The 21,377-nt window shown below is 42.0% G+C and overlaps 1 protein-coding gene across 12 annotated transcripts in view; it reads left to right on the forward strand.

The window, feature by feature from the left end:
- Positions 1-21,377, forward strand: part of RALY (RALY heterogeneous nuclear ribonucleoprotein) — an 87,952-nt gene that overhangs the window by 29,808 nt on the left and 36,767 nt on the right. For 8 of the 12 annotated variants that reach the window (XM_012754712.3, XM_012754713.3, XM_076011045.1 and 5 more), the window contains exons 2-3: positions 4,985-5,069; positions 5,951-6,017. The exons of 2 other annotated variants lie outside the window; for them this stretch is intronic. The gene's annotated coding sequence lies outside the window, so the exon portion shown is untranslated. The remainder of the gene's footprint in view (positions 1-4,984; positions 5,070-5,950; positions 6,018-21,377) is intronic. 2 more of the 12 variants (XM_012754717.2, XM_076011040.1) reach the window with 1 other exon arrangement.

A 21,377-nucleotide genomic window follows, 5' to 3' on the forward strand; every position in this document is an offset into this window, starting at 1 on the left:
AACTCAAAGAAGCTTTCATGACAGGGAGCAGTGGGGAAGGATCTAGAGGATGTCAGTATCCCCTTATCCATGAAGAAGGATAGACTCCCAGGGCTTCTTAGCCTGGAGTAATGCTGGTAGGGATGAAGCAGTGGCAAGAGGAAGAACCTGCTTATCTTCTGATCTCTACAGGCTTCAGCCTCAACCAGGCAGGTGTTGGGCTGGGACAGGACCTTAGTGAGGACTGAGGATGGAAGCCCTGAGAAGCTTGTCATGAAGTGCCTCACTTCACATCCTGCTGACAGTCCAGGATTTGGACAAGCAAATTTCCTTCATTTAAAATTCATTAATCCTAGCACTGTGGGAGGCCGACGCAGGAGGATCATTTGAGCTCAGGAGTTCGAGACCAGCCTGAGCAAGAGTGAGACCCCGTCTCTCCTAAAAAAAATAGTGAAATTATCTGGACAACTTAAAAAAACAACTATATCTATATCTATATATAAAACAATTAGCCGGGCATGGTGGTGCATGCCTGTAGTCCCAGCTACATGGGAGGCTGAGGCAGGAGGATTGCTTGAGCCCAGGAGTTTGAGGTTGCTGTGAGCTATGCTGATGCCAAGCCACTCTAGCCCGGGCAACAGAATGAGAGTCTGTCTTAAAAAAAAAAAAAATTCATGAAGAGAAATTCCTACTACAGCTCTTTTTTTTTTTTTTTTTTTTTTTGAGACAGAGTCTCACTCTGTTGCTTTGGCTAGAGTGCTGTGGCGTAAGCCTAGCTTCCTGTCTCAGCCTCCTGAGTAGCTGGGACTGCAGGCATGTGCCACCATGCCCGGCTAATTTTTATATATATTTTTAGTTGGCCAATTAATTTCTCTCTATTTTTAGTAGAGATGGGGTCTCGCTCTTGCTTAGGCTGGTTTCGAACTCCTGAGCTTAACCGATCCGCCCACCTTGGCCTCCCAGAGTGCTAGGACTACTACTGCTCTTAAAAAAAAAAGTCATTGGTTTTGGAACCAGAAGGAAAAATAAACCTTTTCTAAAGTCTAGGCCTCAGACATTTCACTCCTGCCCAAGCTTCTCCTTCCTTACCTGCTCTCCTTCAACCACCTTTCTCTCTTTCCATTTCCTCTCTTCCCTATCCAACATCTCTTCCTAGCCTATCTTTCTTCAGTTCTTTCCCTAACTCGTGAAAACAACCGTAGGAAAGGACTCCTCAGCCAACAGATTAGTAGTATGTGATTTATATAGCTACAGGGACTGAGACTCAGAACATGGAGCTTGAGATTTTGGACTTAACTTTTTAGTCCTCAGAAGAAGAGTTGATGGGACAGGTGTCAGAACATGGAGCTTGAGATTTTGGACCTAACTTTTTAGTCCTCAGAAGAAGAGTTGATGGGGCAGGTGTTTGTTTATTCATTTATTCACTCATATGTTCCCCAAATACTTAGTTCCTCCTACCTGCCAGGCTCCTCTATGTTAGATACTTGTGCTGTCACAGTGATGAGACCCTAATCACAGTCTTATGGGGAAGATATAGTAGTGACCGCCCCACAAATCAAATCATTGAGTTTTAAGGTAGAAAGCACTTTAGGGTTTCTGCTCTTCCTTTCATGTTGCCATGTAATGAAGTAAGGCAGATTGTAAAGGAAGGGAAAGTACATAGACTTTGGAGTAAAGTAAAGCAGACCTAGGTTCAAATTCTAGCTCTGCTACTTACTAGCTGTTTGAATGGTACACTTATCCTGACTGTCTTCAGTTACCTTGGTTGTAAAATGGACATGCTGTCACCTACTTCACAGGGTGTTAATTAGAATTAACAGTTTAACACCTAGCCCAGTGCCTAGGTAGGGTATAGTAGCAGCCCTTGTCTTTCTGTCACCTAAATCAAGGACTGGTGTAAATCTTTGCTCCTTCTGTGAGCTTCTGAGGTCCACCCACGTCGGACTCATTTCTTTCTCTACTTTTACAGTTCATAACACTCGGAACTGTTAGAGCCTGCCTAATATTCTTAATAGTCCATTTCAGGAAGTCGATACAGTTCCACCATGACTGCAGAGTGCCTAAGGACTGTTCTTAATCATCCCTGCATCTTCCATAACACCTAACTCAGAGCTCTTTACACAGTAAGGCCAATATCAGGAAATATTTTTTGACTGGTTGGGTAGAAGACTCATGTATATACTCACTGTTTTTCAGCTGACAGAGTTGTTAAAGACCTGGGTGGGAGAACTCCCATCCTAACTCTTGCTCTTTCCTCACCTATTATAACATCAATTCTCACATTTCTATGTTGGTAGTGTGGAAATTGTATCCCCATTTTGCAAATGAGGAATCTGAAGCTCAGGTTAGAACCCAGGTCTATTGTCTCTTAGATCCAGACTGAGATAAGAGTAGGGGGAATGGGAACAGAAATCTTGGAAGGGACCAGGTCTCCATACTTCTAGAAGCAGTAGGAATCTCGACAGGGAAGAAGGGGAACAGAGGAGCTGTATTACTGAGGCCTTAGCTGATGGCGAGGCCAAAACTGAATGTAGCCACATGCCAGAGATGTTTCAAGAACAGGGCAGAGAAAGAGTGGTGAGAATGGGTTCAGGGTAAATCCATAGATAATTATGCCTTGAAGGTTAAGAAGAGTTTGTGTATGTACAATGAAGAAGGACATTCCTGTGAGAGAACATCACCCACCGATGAAAGTATGGGAGCTGGAAAGCCCACGGTAGAGGTAAGGGTAGGTGATGACTAGATCTTGGCATACCTAGAGAGCAAGGCTGAGATGATTGGGAGTCATCTTTGAGCAGGAGAGTGGCATTAGGACCATTAGTCTGGCAGTGTGAGTCCAATGGATTGGAGCAGGAAGGTGAGGAGAGACTACTATAACTTTCTGTCCTTGCAGTGGCAATAAATTTTAAGAAATATCCCAGCAGTGTAGGCAAAAGATAATGTGATCCTGAACCAAGAGGAAGTTGACCCTGTAGGGAATAAAGAAGAATGGTTTGGATATAGGGTTCTTAGAGCAAAAAAAAAGAAAAGAAAAGAAATATCCCATAAGGATTTGGCAATTGTGGGAAGGAGGGGTTTAGAGCATGAACAGTTGGAATCTAAGTACCTGGGAGAATGGCTACATCATTTGCTGAGCCATGGAGGCTGGGAAGTAGGACATGATTTTGGTTTGACTGGCTGGGTTGAAGGCGTTGATAGTCCAGTCCCCTTACTACCCACCCCCTGGTGCCTCTGCCTTGTCCTTTGACCTGGAGCTGCAAAGATCCTTCAGTTCTATGTGTTTGCTGCATTGTTCCAAGCCTGGAGCCCCCCACGATCTCTCCACTGATGTCTTGGAGCAGTTCCCACTCCCACTCCTTCTCTGAAATAAGACAGTGCTGAGCCCAGTACTCAGTCTGTTTCCAAGTGTACAGTAAAAGGCTATTAGGCTGGGGGAGCGGTGGCTCACGCCTGTAATCCTAGCTCTCTGGGAGGCTGAGGGCAGGCGAATTGCTCGAGGTCAGGAGTTCAAAACCAGCCTGAGCAAGAGCGAGACCCCAACTCTACAATAAATAGAAAGAAATTAATTGGCCAACTAACATAAATAGAAAAAATTAGCTGGGCATGGTGGTGCATGCCTGTAGTCCCAGCTACTCAGGAGGCTGAGGCAGGAGGATCACTTGAGCCCAGGACTTTGAGGTTGCTGTGAGCTAGGCTGACGCCAGGGCACTCACTCTAGCCTGGGCAACAAAGCGAGACTCTATCTCTAAAAAAAAAAAAAAAAAAAAAAAAAAAAAGGCTATTAAATGGCTGTTGGTTGTTATCATCGTAATTTTGAGATCACAGTAGCTAGAGATTAGAAGAGCCTTTGGAACCAATTGGCTGAAGGACTCTGGAGTCATCCAACTTGTATTCAGTGGAAAGCCTGGACTGCAAGTAAATGGAAGAGGATGTCAGGCTTGGGTATAAATGGATGGGGGCTCTCAGCTGTGTCAACTAAAACTGGAGAACATGTTTTTCTGCCTTCTCTTTTTGAGAAGTGGTACAGTGTGTGGTTTGGAGGGCAAGTCCTGGATTTGGACTTCTGGGTTCAAGTCCCAGCTCCACCATCTGTTAGCTGTATGAATTGGGCAAATTTAATTAACTTCTATGCCTCAGTTTTCCCATTAATAAAATAATAACACGCCAACCTTCCAGGATTGTTGTAAAGATTAAATGAGTTAATGCCAGTAAAAGGTTTAGAAGAGTGCCCAATATGTGCTACTGTTCTCCTCATTCCAGAGTCACCTCTACCCCCCATTTCTGAGAATATGTAGAGGTTCTCTGTTTTCCACTGTCTTCACCCAGCAGAGGAGGGAGGTGAGCTACAGAAACCTGAAGGAATCTCAGAATGCTTGAAAATTTGTCTCAACTAGGGTCCAGGTTATCTAAGCCTAGAAGAACCTGAACCAGGAGTGAGACAGAGTAGAGCTGTCTAGAAGACCTGAGTTCCACTCCCAGTTTTACCACTGATTTAGCTTTGATCTTGGGCAAGTCACCTGACCTTTGAGCCTTTGTTATCTCGTATGTAAAATAGAGAACAAAAATAGTTCCTCCATGTGTCTCTCGTATATACTTCATTCTCCCTATCACTCCATTCTAGCTGTATTGGTCATCTTGTTCCTTAAACCTACCAAGCTTATTCTTGCCTAAGTATTATGCCACAGAGCCTTTACACTTGCTATTCTCCTTCTCTGGAACACTCTTTCCTCAGATCTTTGCATATATTACACCCTCATTTTATTCAGATTTCTATCCAGATGTCACTCTTTGGAGAAGGGACTTCCCTGACCATTTCATCTAAAAGTAGACTCTGCTTTAACCCTTGTTATTCTTTCTCCCCTTACCTACTTGAATATATACTTAAAATAATTAGTATTTACTAGGATGTAAAATGTGTGAGGGCAGGAACTTTGAATGCCCACACTACCCTGACTTCGTACCTGTTCTGAGCAGGACACCCAATGGTCTTCTCTCTCTATTGTAGGTGAGCTTTGTTCCCAGAGGCAGCTGGTGCTGACCCTGTAACCCAAAGGAGGAAATAGCTGGTGCTAAGCACAGCCTTGGTACTGGTGAGTGAGGGTGCTTGGGAAAACTGTGGACAAGCTTGGGCCAAGATAGAGGGTAACTTGTTTTGGGATTAGTTTTACCTTTAGTACAGATAACTTACAGGTGATTACTTTCCTACTCCATGTCTAAGAGATTAGATATTGGCTTAGGCAACATCCTGAACTGGGAGCAAGGTTGAGATTCCTTTCCTAGAACTGCCATGAGAATGTCTAGCATCATTTGCCATGAATAAGGCAGAACTGGCTTGCTTCCTTCTTGCTTTTGCCAGAGGTTATCTGGGGACCTGACAGCTATACATGTCCTCCCTTAAGATCTTTAATGTGGTCTCACAGCCCTTAGAGACTTTCCTGACTTTGGTTTCTACTGTGACCTATCAAGTCCATATGTCAGTTTCAGGAAATCCTGTAGTTTTCTCAATTCTGAAAAATGTGATCATGACAAGTGATGAAGATGGAGTGATAGAGTAGGGCTGAATGAAAGGGAAGCTCAATGGGGAGGCCACTGATGGTGAAAAGTGAAGGAAAATCAATACATTAAGAACTTACTGTGTTACGGATCTCATTTAGTCTAGACAACCCCTTCCCCTCTTTTTTGAGATGGAATCTTTCTTCATTGCCCAGACTGGTCTTGAACTCCTGAGCAAGTGATCTTCTGAATAGCTGATATTACAGCTATGTGCCACTGCACCCGGCTCTAAAACCCCATTTTATAGATGAGGAAATTGAGGCTTAGGAATCTGAAATAATTTGCCCAAGGTTCACACCTGGGAATTCACAAAGCTGATGTTAGGACCCTGTTCTGACTATAAATATCATTGTTCTTCCTGACTGGGCAGGCTTTTCTTGGGCTGCTTATCTCCCTGTAATTCTGATTTTTCTTACAGAGTTAAAGAAGACAGACCTCCTTAGAGATTGAGGAAGGAGATTCAGTTGAGGGACCCAGCAGAGCAGGTAGGAGTTGGGGGTCCCTCTGAGCAGTGGTATTTCTGAGAGGGCTAATAGTCTGAAAGATAGAACCTTCACTCAGGCAGAGGCTGCTGTGACTGGAAGGAGAAGAAAACGTCTGTAACATATGGAGTCCCATAAACACTTGGTCTAGCACAAGATAGGGACCTGGAGAGCTGGATTGAAGTTAGGAAAACTGGTTTTAATCTTCTCTCTCCATGTGTGCCCTTGGACAATCTTCATTTCCCTATTTGTATAACTAGAGTGCCTTCTTGTCACCCTACATGTCTATTGTGTGTGTATCAGCCATGCAGGGATGTTATAGGTAATCAAATGAGAAATGTACGCTGGGAGTCTTCACAAATTGTAAAGCAGCATGAATGAAACAGTAAAGTGAGAAGAAAGCATTGTAAATATGTCTGAGTTCGTTTTGTATGGCTGTAGAGGAATCACTGAGTCTGGGTAATTTATAAAGAAGGCAAGGTTTATTTTTTGATGTCTGGAAAAGTTCAAGATTGGGCATCTGCATCTGGTGAGGACCTTAGGCTGCTCCTACTTCTGGTGGAAGGGTAAAGGGAAGACAGCATGTGGTCTCAGCATGTGCAGAGATCACATGGCAAGAAAATAAGCAAGAGAGGGGAGGTGCCAAGGCTCTTTTTAATAATCAGCTCTCCTGAGAACTAATAGAACTTACTCTCCTCCACTCCCGCATCATCTATTAATCATCTATTAATGAGGGATCTGCCCCCAAGGACCAAAACACCTCCCATTAGGCCCCACTTCAAACATTGGAGATAATTTTTTTTTTTTTTTTTTGAGACAGAGTCTCACTTTGTTGCCCAGGCTAGAGTGAGTGCCGTGGCATCAGCCTAGCTCACAGCAACCTCAGACTCCTGGGCTCAAGCAATCCTACTGCCTCAGCCTCCGGAGTAGCTGGGACTACAGGCATGCGCCACTATGCCCAGCTAATTTTTTCTATATTAGTTGGCCAATTAATTTCTTTCTATTTATAGTAGAGACGGGGTCTCACTCTTGCTCAGGTCGGTTTCGAACTCCTGAGCTCAAACGATCTGCCCGCCTAGGCCTCCCAGAGAGCTAGGATTACAGGCGTGAGCCACTGCACCTGGCCGATAATGTTTTTGTGAGACACAGTGTCACTCTGTTGCCTGGGCTAGAGTGCCATGGCGTCAAGCCTAGCTCACAGCAACCTCAAACTCCTGGGCTCAAGTGATCCTCCTGCCTCAGCCTCCTGAGTAGCTGGGACTACAGGCATGCACCACTATGCCTGGCTAATTTTTTTATATATATGATTTTTTTAGTTGTCCAGCTGATTTCATTCTATTTTTTTTTTGTTTGTTTTTTTAGTAGAGATGGGGTCTTGTTCTTGCTCTGGCTGGTCTCAAACTCCTGAGCTCAAAACGATCTGCCTCGGCCTCTCAGAGTGCTAGGATTACAGATGTGAGCCACCATGCTCGGCCTGGAGATAAAATTTTTACAAAAGGTTTGGAGGGGTCAAACATCCAAACTATAGCAGTATTGGGGCACCTCAGTCCCCAAAGGTAAAAGGGAGAATTTTTCTTTTAAAATTAGCACCGTAAATCTTCTCCCATGCCCTTCTCTCCTTCTGCAGGCCCTACCCATAGCTCAATCTTTCTGCGAGGAAAAGGATTCTGGGGCATAAATGACAAAGCCAGGCAGCATTGGCATCCATAATTTGTAGGGTGCAGGTTTAAGTGCATTTATAAACCCTGGCTGCAAGACTATTGCTGGCATAGAAATTAAAGTTGTTTTCAAGAGCCATTCCCAAAATGAGTCGCCACTTAATGCGACTCATCCCACTGAGATGTTACCTTGTTCCCTGCTGTCATCTCAGAAGAGGAAGGCTATTCCTATTTTGGCCCTAGATTCCCTGCCTGTCCCTCTGAAGGGACACTACACTAAAGCCTTATATCTTATGGAGGTCATGGTCATTCCAGTTTGCCTGCCATCTTGCTTTCTCCCTTGGCCAATGATATGTAGGCCATTTTCTTTATACTCTGTTTAACAACAGTCTGTTCTTCCCTCTGTCTGCCAGAAGGTGCATAGAGGGGTTTGGCACCCATCTGGTAATCTTGGGCTCGTGTCACACTGGCCAGCTCCAACCTTCCCTCCTACTCCAGGATTTTGCTGCCACCTCTTTTTGTCTTAATTAACCTAAAGTTCTGTAGCTTCTGGCCTTTCCCTGGCCTTGGTGCCAAGCTTGGATCTTATTTTTCCTGTAATAACTGCCCTATGGAAAAGTTCCAGTATTGACAGTTTTAAAATATGAATGGTTCCATGTAAATGCAGATAAGTGTATAATATATAGGTATCTATATAATAGATTTTTTATCTAACAGCCTCATTTTTCCAGAGCCGAACTAAAAAACAAACAATAACAAAGTATTGTCATCCTTAAGCCCTTGTACACTGCTAATTTATTCTTATTTTTACTTGTTGTTGTAACAAGTTTAGCATTCTGGTTTCTAACCCTCCATAAGATTAAAAGCAGCATGTAAAAAAAGGAAGAGGAGCTGCTACATTAATAGCAGCTAGATGTGAAAGCTGAAAACTGACAGTAAGGGGAGGGATGAAAGAATGATGAGAAGTTAAGACAGCAGTCTGGAGGCCATTGAATTTAGGAGCAACAGCTCTACAAACATCTGTGTGCTTAGTAAGATGGGGATGGGGCTAGGTAATTTCTGTGGTTCTAGGTTCCTGTTGAAGGCCAGAGTTATCAGAAAATGTTAAATTGATTATAGTCTCTGCTATTAATATATTAACATTATCAAGCACTATGCTGAATTCTCTACTTAAATTTGTTTCATTTTCATAGCAACTTGGGAGGTAGGTGGTGATATTCTTGTTTTATAAATTATTTGAGACTTAGAGAGGGACGTGTAGGCAGTGATTGGAAGAGCTAAGCTTAGAACCCAGAAGAATGTGGCTCCATAGAACCAAGTTTTTTCTATTATACTACATTGGCTCTTTCCTTATGACCTAAAGCCCTGATCCTTCTCAGCCTCTTGGGCCAGTATTATCTCCCCCACCCCCTTTTAAACTCATTCTCCTATATAAATTTTTCTTTTTGGAGACATTTGTTCATTGAGTATTTGAGCGTCTATCATGTACCAGGCACAGTTTCAAGTGTTTTAGATATAGCAGTGCATAAAATAGGCTTTCTTTCTTGCAGTTTAAATTCTAGTGAAGGAAAGCTGGTAAACAAATGAATAAATATGAAGAAAAATAAAGTGGGATAAGGGAATAGGGAGAGACTGGATTATCATAGAAGGCCTCTCTGAGAAAATAAAATCTGTGCAGAAATATGCAGGAACTGAAATAGTAATAAGCTATTAGTATATCTTGGGGAATAACAGTCCAGGCATGCAGAGTTCAACAGGTTAGAGGCCCTGAAACTGGTGTGTGTTCATTGTGTTTGAGGAACAAAAGCAGGCCAGTGTGGCCACTGATGAAGTAAAGCAAGGGGGAGAGTGGAATGTGGAGAAGTCACAGGGTAGATAGAGACCAGATCATATGGAGCTTTATTCTGAGCGAACTAGGAAGCCACTGTAGAGTTTTTTTTTTTTATACAAATATAAATTTATTATAAATTTTATTGACAATAATGATGTATAACAATTTACAAATAATATATACAATATTCCTTATTGTAAATTCCATATAGCCAACTGATTGTCACAGAATGCTTTTGTTGATTTTTGCTGAACTTGCGCCCACAGCCAACCTGTAGTTGCAATTGACAAACTAGTATACTTACAATGTGAAGACTGATTATTTCCCTTTACATTAGGCAGTAAGATGAAATAATGAATAACTTTACTTATTCATCAGTGATGTGAAGGTCTTCTTTGGAAATAGTTTTTGAATACTAGAAGAATATTTCCTCATTTTTCTGTGCTATTCACTATTTAATAGCTACAAACATAGCACATTTTTAAATTTAATCTGCATTATTAATATGTTTTCCATAACTATCTTAAGCCTAGATATATACCAAAGCAATAAATCAAGCCCTGATTTATAGCATTTGCCAACTTCTCTGGAAAAAATATTAATACTTCCATTATGGTCAGTTGTAAGCTACCAATAAGAAGTCACTGAACCAGAGAGGTGAGAAAGATGCACAGTATCATATCATTATATAGTATTTCTACCTAAAGTCCTAATAGACATAAATAACCCTAAGAGTATAGATAATAGTAAAATAATTAGAAAATTATGAGTTTCACTGTAGAGTTTTGAGTAGAGGAATGATATAATCTAACATCAATTAAAAAAGAAATCTCTCTGCCTGATTGCACAGCTAGGATCTCTAGTACAATGTTGAATACCATTGGTGAAAGCAGATGACTTTACCTTGTTCTCAATTTTAGGAGGAAATTATTCTGTCTTCACCATTAAGTGTGGTGTTAGCTGTACGTTTGTGTGTGTGTGAGAGGGAGGGAGGGGGGGAGGGAATGATTTATTGGGCTAAGGAAGTTGCCTTTTATTTCTAGTTTATTGAGAGGTTTTATTATGAATGGGTGTTGGATTTTGTTGATTGTGTGGTTTTTGTCCTTTATTCTTTTAAGATGGTATTACATTAATTGATTTTCATATATTAAGCCAACCTTGCATTCTTAGAACAAATCCCACTTGATTGTAGTGTATAATTATTTTATATGGTGTTGGCCTTGATTTGCTGAGGGATATTGGTCTATAGTTTTCTTTTGTTATCTTTGTCTGTTTTTGGTATCAGCAATTGTAGCCTCATAGAGTGAATTTGAGTGTTCATTTCTCCTCTGTTTTCTGGAATAGTTTGAAGGGTTGGTATTATTTCTTCTTTAAAAACATTTGATAGAATTTGCCAGTGAAGCCATGTGGGCCTGGGCTTTTTGGGAAAATTCAAAAATTACTAATTCAATTTTTTTTTCTTGTTATAGGTCTACTTAGTTTTTCTTTTTCTTTTTGAGACACTTTTGATAATTTGTCTTTCTAGGAATTTATCCATTTCATCCAAAATTGTCTAATTTGTTGGTAATTTGTCTTTTCTTTTTCTTTAGTCTCGCTAAAGGTTTGCCAATTTTTTTGATGTTTTCAAAGAACCAACTTTTGGTTTCATTGTTTTTCTATTCCATTGATTTCTTACCTTAACCTTTATTATTTCCTAATTTCTGCTTGTTATGAGTTTAGTTTGCCTTTTTTCTAGATTCTTAAGTATTAGGTTATTGACTTTTGAGGTACTGTGCAGCCTAAACCAAACTCTTTTCAGCTTGACTATATCTGGGGACTATCAGTTTGCTCCTTCTGATGTAGGAGTCTTTGGTGAAGTATCTAGAGCAGGGGGTCCTCAAACTTTTTAAACAGGGGGCCAGTTCACTGTTCCTCAGACCGTTGGAGGGCCGTTGGAGAGTGTGGCACCCATTCCACACATGCGCACTGTGGGCCCAGGACAAGTCGGCTGCTAAGCAGGACAAGCAGTGGCAGCGGCAGAAACACCCGGCGGGCAGGATAAATGTCCTCGGTGGGCCACATGTAGCCCGTGGGCCGTAGTTTGAGGACACCTGATTTAGAGCTTCAGAGAGGGCCTTTTCTGAAACAATAGGGGAGACAAGTGGTCTATAGTATATGTGTGTTACCAACAAAAAGGGGGCTAGGGCTAGACCTGTAGCTCTGGGCAGCTGGGATCCTGCCTGCCCTTAAGTCAGCACTGGACAGGCTGATTTAATGAGGCAGGCCTGAGCTTCAAATATGAAATAGGGGATGGTTTGGCAGGAAGTCAGGTAACACACAGCAAGCCAGAACTCCCAGGCTTCTGAGGAAGGTTGCATGATATAGAGCTGGAGGAGATTGCTGCACACCTCATGGACTTCAGAAGCTTTGAGATGGCTTTGGGCGCCTTACTGAACACCTTTGTTGCCCATGCGATTCTAAACAGAGATTTGATTCCATTAAATACGGCTTAAAATGCAGGTCCCATAGGTAACATTGAGGTGGGAGCAATGCCTGGGCTTGCTGGGCACACACTTGCAGCCTTTAGTTTCTTCATCTATAAACAAAGAATAATAGTTTCTACCCAGTCTACTGTATAAGGCACATTTCGAATAAGTGCTATTTAAAACTTTCAGGTATTGTACAAATTTAAGGGACTATTAATGTTAGTAATTATAGTGATAGAGACCTAGGACAGAGTCTGAGAAGGTCCAGAAGCAGTGGAAGTGCATCATCATTCTTCAGGGTATAGGGATGAATGTCTGACCAAGGTGGACCTGGTAGCTTAGAAGGGCAGAAGGTTCATTATCTGCCAGTGTAATCATCATATGGCTCCCAGAGGATTCTGTGTGTGGGAGTGGAATTTGAGGGAGGCCACCAGAAGCACCTGTCCCTATTCACTCCCCACCCAGGGATTTTGGCCATATTTTATTACTTTGGCTGGCTTTCTTGAGGGTTGCTGTCATAGCAAAGCAATAAGGTCCAGCTTGCTAGGGGAAAAGAATAGCATGCAAAGGGCTGTGGGCACTATTGAATTCTGGGTCCCCCTGCTTCATCTCCAATTTCCATTAAAACTAGAGAGCATCTTTCTGTCCCACTGGAGCAGCAGGCCAGAGCAAGAGATCAGCCAAACAGAAGAGGGACTGACAGGTTCTAACAGGTCAGATCAGCTAGAGGGCACTTCTAGGGATGTTGGCTATGGCAGTAAGACAAGGTCCTGAGCTTAAGAATACGACCAAGAGATCAAAATCTAAGTTGAGAAACAACTTTCCTCATCTGAGGAAAGCAAAGTCCATCAGCAACTATGGTGCTAGAACCCTGAGATGAGTAAGAGATGAATAAAAGGGACTTATCATCAAATGGGGCAGATGCAGGAGGGGAAAACACCTGTTTTATAAAAGACCTCATTAACGCAAAGCAGAAATTGCTTCTTTGGAATTTTCTGTCGTTTTGTATTACCTGAGTCTCCACTGTCTACCCCCCTTCCCCATTGCCACCCTCTATACCCCCAATTTGTCAAGAGACTAAAGGTCTCATAGGGCAAGAGACTAAAGATACCTGTGGTGTAACTGGTCTTTGGGAAGATTAATTAGCTATATCTTTCCCACCATTTTTGTATATTCTTTTTTTTTTTTTTTTCTTTTGAGACAGAGTCTCACTCTGTTGCTCAGGCTAGAGTGCTGTGGTGTCAGCCTAGCTCACAGCAACCTCAAACTCGTGAGCTCAAGTGATCCATCTGCCTCAACCTCCCGAGTAGCTGGGACTACAGGCATGTGCCACCATGTCCGGCTAAATTTTTCTGTATATTTTTAGTTGTCCAGCTGATTTCTTTCTATTTTTAGTGGAGACAGAGTCTCACTCTTGATCAGGCTGGTCTTGAACTCCTGAGCTCAAACGGTCCACCTGCCTTGGCCTCAGCCATTTTTGTATATTCTTTAAAACCTTAGGCCATATGATGTTGGGGAAAGAGAGGAGGTTTTAAAGCCAAAGTTACTAAGATTTGGGTCTTTGCTCTGACATTTATTTTCTGTGTGACTAACCTCTCTGAGTTGTAGTTTCCTCATCTGCAGAATGGGAATAATAATGCTTACTTTATATGGTTATTGTGTTGCTAATAAGATATGGTGAAAAAACTGCCTGTCCTGTATTGGTGTTCAACTACTAGTAATTGGAATAAATTCTGATACTAGTGTGTTCAGTGTCAGATTGAAGTAGGAGAGTATGGTAACCCAGGCTTTTAACCGTATTCCATTAACTCTCAACCTTGGGAAAGCATTTTATACTTGGGCCTCAATTTCCTCAGTTCTGCAAAGAGGGAAAGATGTAGAAGGTTGATATGCAATTGCTAATGTCTCTTCCTATTCTGTGCCTCCAACGGCACATTGCTCTGTGGTCCAAAGGGATTAAAGAGTCAAGAGAGACCTAAGGAGAAGCCTCAACTTCAGTGCTGCTTAACCCTTAGTGCAGTGGGCCGATATATCGTCTAGGGTGAAAAGTGCGGCGGACCAATATGTTGGCTCCTATGTAGGAGGATATATCGGCCCACCGCACTTTTCACCCTAGACACAAAAGCCGATATTTCGGCCTGCCGCACCAAGAGGGTGAAGGCTACAGCAGGGACAGTTAAAAAGAAAGAGCCATCATCTGCAGTGAGAAGGTGTTAGAAGTGACTAGAAGTCTGCTGCAGGAACAGTGACCTGCCTGCCACCCAGCATTTGGAAAAGAAATATCCAAGAGATGATCATAATGGCTTAGAAGGTTGGAAACTGAGTAGCTAGCAAGTGTGAGAAGAACCATGAGGCATAGGACCTAGTTTGTGCTCCATATTACTGGGTGTTCCCAATCAAGCTGTTTCTCTTTTTGTATCCTCTGTATCCCTATATATGAAAATGAGTTAGGCAGTATATTCTCCAAGGTCCTCTCCAGGGACGATTTTCTGAAATTTTACTATCCACTTCCTTCTGGTTCTTAAGTTGTGATTGTACCCCAGCTTTTGTCCTTGGTATTAAGGATTTCATTTATATGAGAAGGCTTTTTAACCAGCCAGGCTTTGTCTAACCCTAAAGTATTTAGAATGCTCTTGAAACTACATTTTTAGGCCACTAAGAACCATTCAGTTTTCAAATCTAGAAATGCCTTGGTCCACCTGATCCTGAAAGAGAATACAGCAGAGTAGAAAGACTACAGTATTTGATAGCAGACCCTGAATTCAGATTGCTGCCAGTACTAGCATAATCTTTCTGGACCATAGCATCATCTGAAAGTGGCAATAGTGATAATAGAGTAGGAACATACAAAATTATTATGCAGAAGAGGAAAGAAAAAACAGGCCCAAGAGGTGAAGTCATCTATCTGCTCGGGTTCAGGCTCAGACCAGAATCCAAGGTCTCTTGTGTTTCATATCAGGGTGTTCTTCTCCTCTAGAGCCAAGGTCAGTTGTGCCCATATTATGTAGTAGCAAAGATTGGAACTGAAAGCCTGTCAGCTTTCTTAACATCTCTGCCAACTGCCTCCTCAATTCCCCTGTGGCGTGTGTCAATAACACAGCCCGTACTTGTTTTAGAAACAAGTGCTCCATAAGCACTCCTGTTTGATTTGCTTTGGCTGGTACAAGATACAGATGCTCTTAGAATAGCACAACAGACTTTCCAAATCAGCCCATTCCCATTCTGAGCCACTCACAGCTCTGATCTGCTGCTGGCTGGGGTTTGTCCCCCAAGTCTTCCCTACCTATTATATAAATGACATTTAGTTGTTTTTTGCTTTTGCCCTTTCCCTCTTGAATAGAAGTAACATTTATTGTGTGTATACTGTATGCCAGGTATTGTGATAGGTACTTTAAATAGATAATCTCTCTTAATCTTTATAACTCATTAAGCTATTAATAGCTCCAGAGGGGAAAGCTGAGGCTCAGTGCAGTCAATGAATTTACTGAGGTCACATCTAGTCTGTGAAAGAGCTGGAGTTTGAACTCAGGTTCTGACCCCATAGACTAAGCTCCTTCATGAGTACCGTAAGTACCATACTGCCTCCTTGGCCTCTGGCCACAGCCCATCCAGGAGGGTAGAGTATTCAGGAGTGCCCAAAAAGAGGCATTTGGTGGCCTAGGTATGATGGGAATATCTTTCATGCCTTCAGTGCATTTTCTCAAGAGTTTCTGCTCTGCTGGCCTCAAACCAACTTCTCCAGAACTCAGGCGTAGAGCTCAGAGATCCAAGCAGTAACAGAGAAGCCAAGTTTCCATCTTCAACATGGAATAGAGTCTCTAGTAAAAAGCATACTTGTCATTTTCAACGTTGAGTGGGGAGAGTATCTCAAGCAATAAGCCCCTACTTGTACGCCTGACTCTGAAGTGCAGGGACGGAAAGAGAAAGGGTCTATACACTTCAACCTTGATGAGCCTCCTCCAGGGACCTAACAGGAGAGGAGATATACATACATAAAACATTTTAGGTATAAGATTGTTCTGATACGTTTTCAAATCTGTACTCACTTTTCAGTTTGAAAGCACTTTACCTTCAGAAGTAGTACTGTGAGGAAACTGAAGGAATCTGCCTTTGTGTAGCAGAATCAGGAGCTAGAATCCCAAATCCATAGTCTTAATAATGCTGGTGAGTCTGAGTCCTCCCTTAGAGGGTTCTGTCCCTGGCCTTGGGCTTACCCTTCTTAATGAGAGGTATTTTTAGGCATAAGGTGAGAGGAGTTGTTTTTTTTCTCTGCATTTTCCCTAGGACCATTTGCCATAAAATCATGAAATTTTAGGATATCAGAGTGGGAAAGGACCTTAACAATCAAGTTTACTGAGGAACCTTTTATTTAAACAACATCTAAAATAGCTGCTTTCGTTGAAGCAGCAGCAGGAGGCCTGGTGGCTCAGCCTCCCCACTTCCTTACCAAAGACAGCCCCTGAGGCATCTGCCTTAAACCTGTAGAGTTCCCAGGATCACAGTTTGTCAAACAACTCTGACCTGGACCAACTTTCTCATTTTGTAATTGTGAAATTGAAGTCCAACAAAGGAAAGTAAGTAATGTGCCCAAGGTCACACAGTGAATTAGTAGCAGATACATTGACTCTCAGCCTAGTGTCCTTTCTACTACACTGAATTTTATGTCATTTCATAAGTGACTACTACCTATAATACTTTATTGGCATCTTGTGCCTAGCTTAGGCTTCTCTTTGCCTCTTTACATCTGGTTCCTGTGAGGTAGGTAGGCCTGTGGATGTGTATCAGGGCATAATTCTCATACATTTAGCAGGCATGTGTCAAATTTTGTTTAACTGATTGGTGCAGAAACCAGCAGAAAGAAAATAGCTAAGAAACTGGATTTAGGTTGTTATTAGAAGGATTGCTGAAATAAGATTGCTAAATTAGATCCAAAATAGGTTAATATCTTAATGAAAATTAACCTTGGGAGTTATTTTCTCTACTTAAAAAATGCTTTTCAGTTTCTTACATAAAGGATAAGTCATACAAAATTCCATTCCAAGAGTGTCAGATGACTCTCAGATGCATAATAAATAATGTTCTAACATGACTTTAAGAGTCACACAATCATCTTTTTGCCTTACTTGCAAGTTTGGATAATTTTTCTTAATACACAGCCACTGAAAATAATTAGAACTTCTTGTATTAAAGCCAGCTATAGCCATCCCAACCCAGGAAGGCACCTTTCTGCTCAGGGCACAGACCTGACCTCTTTACTGAAGTTTCTGTGGGTAGTAGCTATCAGCAAGATCTTGAGTTTTCTTGCAGGGGCTTTTGGCCTTTGCTTATCCTAGACTTGTTTCTTCCCCTTTCTCTGGTCAAGGGGGCTCTTTACTTGCTGGCAGTTGCCCTTGGGGCCATTATGGATGCAAAGAGGTTACAGAGTTCCACCTGGAGGAAGTTTATTTTGCACACAGAGCCAGTTCTACTCATAGTAAAGTAGGCATCTGATTTTCATTATGTGGTGTTCTCTCTGAACAGATTTTGCCCATCTTCCCATCCCCATTGCTACTATGTAAGGTCAGACCTTAATTATCTGTTGCTGGGACTATTTTAATTATCAATTCACTTGCCTCTCTATGTCTAGCCTTGGTCCTTGAAACCTCTCTATCTCTCTCCTTAGTTTTAAGGCACAGATCTTATTCCTGTCACTTCCCTGCTCATGAAACCTCTAAAATAAATCTTAATCTCCTTAGCATGACATTCAAGGCTCTGCAAAGACACATCTCCACTTTCTTTCCAGCCTCCTTTTCCTCATGCTCTCTGTTTCATGGGGGTTCATAGTAGGTAGGAATATTAGGGAAACCAACTTTTAGACAGTGTGAAGGAAGAACTTCCTGATCAAGTCTGTCAATGAAGGTCAGGAAACATTCTTTGTTGTGGAGCCATGTTAAGATACAATTTGGTAAACATTTGTGCCAGGCACAAGAATAGGTCCTCAGGGATAAGAAGAAGCCAATCACATGGTTAAGGCCTTTGGAGCCCACAGTTGATTAAGAAGGACAGGGAGGTAAAGTAAGTAGACTATAGTGGTGATCACTATAAATGGAAGCATGTGGAGTGCTTTAGGAGCTTGGAGGAAGGGAACACTAACTGAGAGATCAAGCAAGGCTTCACAGAAGAGGTGATACTTGAGTTGGACTTCAAAGATGAGGTATTTGGCAGTTGCAGAGGGGAGACTGTAGCTTCCCAGCAAAGAGACCAGTGAGCATAAAGGCATAAAGCCTTACATAGGTGTTTCAGAGAAGGGAAAACAGTCCAGTGTAGCCAGAATATAAGGATTTCAGGAATAGGAGTGTGGTAAGGGTTAAAGTTATAGAAGTTAGTTGAGACCAAACTCTGAAGTACCCAATGTTCCAGGCTCTCGTGTGTATGTATGTATGTATGTGTGTGTGTGTGTGTGTGTGTGTGTATATATATATATATATATACACTGTGTTTCACACATAACATACAATAATGATTCAAGAATTAAGTGATATGTATTTGTCTATTTGTACATGTATGCAGCTATGGTAGGATGTGTATTACATTTTTGAAGAACCATTGAGACGAGGCAGGTATCAAAAATTGGAGCCAGATGGACAGGTTAGACCTAAGCTCACCCAGGCTTGGAACTTCTGAGATGTTCACCAGTTTCATAAGCCATTAAGTTAGTACAGAGTACTAGCATTGGAAGGGACCTTAGGGACCAGTAGTTTATACATATATCTATTCAGTTATCCATTCAACAAATGCCTGATGTTGCTCTACAGCTGGGATATAGTAACAAACAAAGCAAGGACTACCTTCATGGAACTTGTTTTAATGGATGAGACAGAAAATTAGTAAATCAATAATTATTACATAATTTCATATGCATTATGAAGAAAGAGAAGGCCTCTACAATCAGGAAGGTCATTTCTAGCTGAGAAAAGAGCAGGTGAAAAGGCCCTGAGGCAGAGCATGTTTGTAGAATAACTAGAAGGCAGCCATTGTGGCTGGTGCAGCACCAGTGAGGGGGAAAGAGGCAGGAAATAAGGTTAGAGAGTGGGCAGCTGAGGCCAGACCATACAGGGAACTTGTTTTAATGGAGGAGACAGAAAATAAATAAATCAATAATTATTACATAATTTCATATGCATTATGAAGAAAGAGAAGGCCTCTACAAGCAGGAAGGTCATTTCTGGCTGAGAAAAGAGCAGGTGAAAAGGCCCTGAGGCAGAGCATGTTTGTAGAATAACTAGAAGGCAGCCATTGTGAGGGCCCTTTGGCTGATGAGGAAATGAGGCTGGCATGTAGCCAGGGCTGCACAACAAGTTAAGTAAGAGCAAGGCCAGGATTGGTACCATTCTGGTTCAGCCTCCTTTCCTTTGCTCCCTGCCATTTTCTGTCTTTTGCCCAAGATTAACTTGAATCCCATTGAATACCTAATCACCTACCTTACGCAGCCTTCTTTTCCAGCATTTCTTAGACCCATATTTGCTCACATGACCTGGCAATAGAGTGATTCCTAGATGGTTAAGGCTAGAGAGGTCCTTGGACATGTTTGAGTTCAAGCCCTGGTTTTAGAAACCCAGAGAGAGAAATTGACATGCCTAAGGCCACTTATCTATTAATAGTTTGAGTTGCTTTCCCCAGTTCCCCTGCCTCCTTGTGTCTGGCTCTTTGTTTTCTGCATACTGCCTCCCTTTCTTTAGTTTCCATCAGAAGGGAGTTAAGTTGTAACCCACATATTTGGCAAGAGCAGTTGGCATTCCAGGGCCCTCTGCCTCCTGCCCTTACTTTAGCTTTTTATTTGAGTTTTGTCATCTGAATTTACTGTTTTATTTGAACTACCACCCCTTGCAAAGATAGCAGGTTGCTACTTCTGTGTCCTTTTTCATGCTACCCCCACACCTGAACTGGCAGCCTGCTCTTAACCACCGATCTATATACAGGCTTGCCTTTGAAGCCCAGCCCCAGTCTTACCCCATAAAAGCAATGTGGAAGAGGATAAAGTTTGAAGTTGGATATATTTGGATTAGAATCCCAACTTTGGCACATACGGGGGCCATAGTAATCTTGGACAAGTTACATCTATGAGCAGTTTTCTAATCTGTAAATGGGGCTGTTACTAACTACTTCATAGGTTATTGGAAGGATTATTTTTTTTTTAATTTTTTTTTATTTTGGCATATTATGGGGGTACAGATTTTAAGGTTTCAATAAATGCCCATTTCCCCTGGAAGGATTATTTAAGGTATTGTATGTGTACACACTTTAAGCATTCTGTAAAGAGAAACTTGGATTCACTCCTCCTTAAAGGCCCCTCCTGAAAGCCCTTTCCCTTTTTCTTAATTATCTAATAGCTATCGTTTCTTAGGAGGGTTTCTATGTGCCAGGCACTATGGTAAGTGTCCAGTGCTTTTAAAATGCACTTAGGGCTGGGCATGGTGGCTCATGCCTATAATTCTACTGCTTTAGGAGGCCAAGGCAGGAGGATTACAATTGTCTTAAAATAATAAAGTTAAAAAAATTTTAAAAGCATTAATCTTTTTTTTATATATTTGTGTTATTCTTTTTTTTTTTTTTTTTTTTGAGACAGAGTCTTACTTTGTTGCCCAGGCTAGAGTGAGTGCCATGGCGTCAGCCTCGCTCACAGCAACCTCAATCTCCTGGGCTCAAGCGATCCTCCTGCCTCAGCCTCCCGAGTAGCTGGGACTACAGGCATGTGCCACCATGCCCGGCCAATTTTTTGTATATATATTTTTAGTTGGTCAATTAATATCTTTCTATTTTTGGTAGAGACGGGGTCTCGCTCAGGCTGGTTTCGAACTCCTGACCTTGAGCAATCCGCCCGCCTCGGCCTCCCAAAGTGCTAGGATTACAGGCGTGAGCCACCGCGCCCGGCCTATTTGTGTTATTCTTGTATATAGATAGAAGCCAGGTTAGAATTCAGTATGAACCTATATTCTAGTTGTTGCTGTTTGATTTTCTAGCTGTGTAAACTTGGACAAGCCTCTTGACCTTACTCTTAGGTATTTTTCCCAACAAAGCACTAAAACTCAACTCTGTTAGCATTTGGGAACCTGACTTGCTTATATGCTCACCTTGGAAAATATGCCTGTGGTTGATGACAAAGCAGTAGTAACTCAGCTGACCCTGCGTGACTTAACAGTAGAGAACTGGTGTGTGCGAGCCATTAGATCATCAAGGATTAGAAATCCTTCACAAACCAAATACATGAAAAGATTTCTGGGGTAGAAGCTGAGGGTAGTGTTGATGGTGACTCTACTTGGATTATCTTCTAGGGATGGATGATTGCCAACTCTGTTGAGTGCCAGGACCAGCGATGTACAGCCACCCTTGCTTGTGCCTGGGCAAAACATAGTGCGTTGGTGGCAAGTGT

Source organism: Microcebus murinus, chromosome 16, assembly GCF_040939455.1.
Source record: "Microcebus murinus isolate Inina chromosome 16, M.murinus_Inina_mat1.0, whole genome shotgun sequence".
In the NCBI taxonomy this organism is placed as follows: Eukaryota; Metazoa; Chordata; class Mammalia; order Primates; family Cheirogaleidae; genus Microcebus; species Microcebus murinus.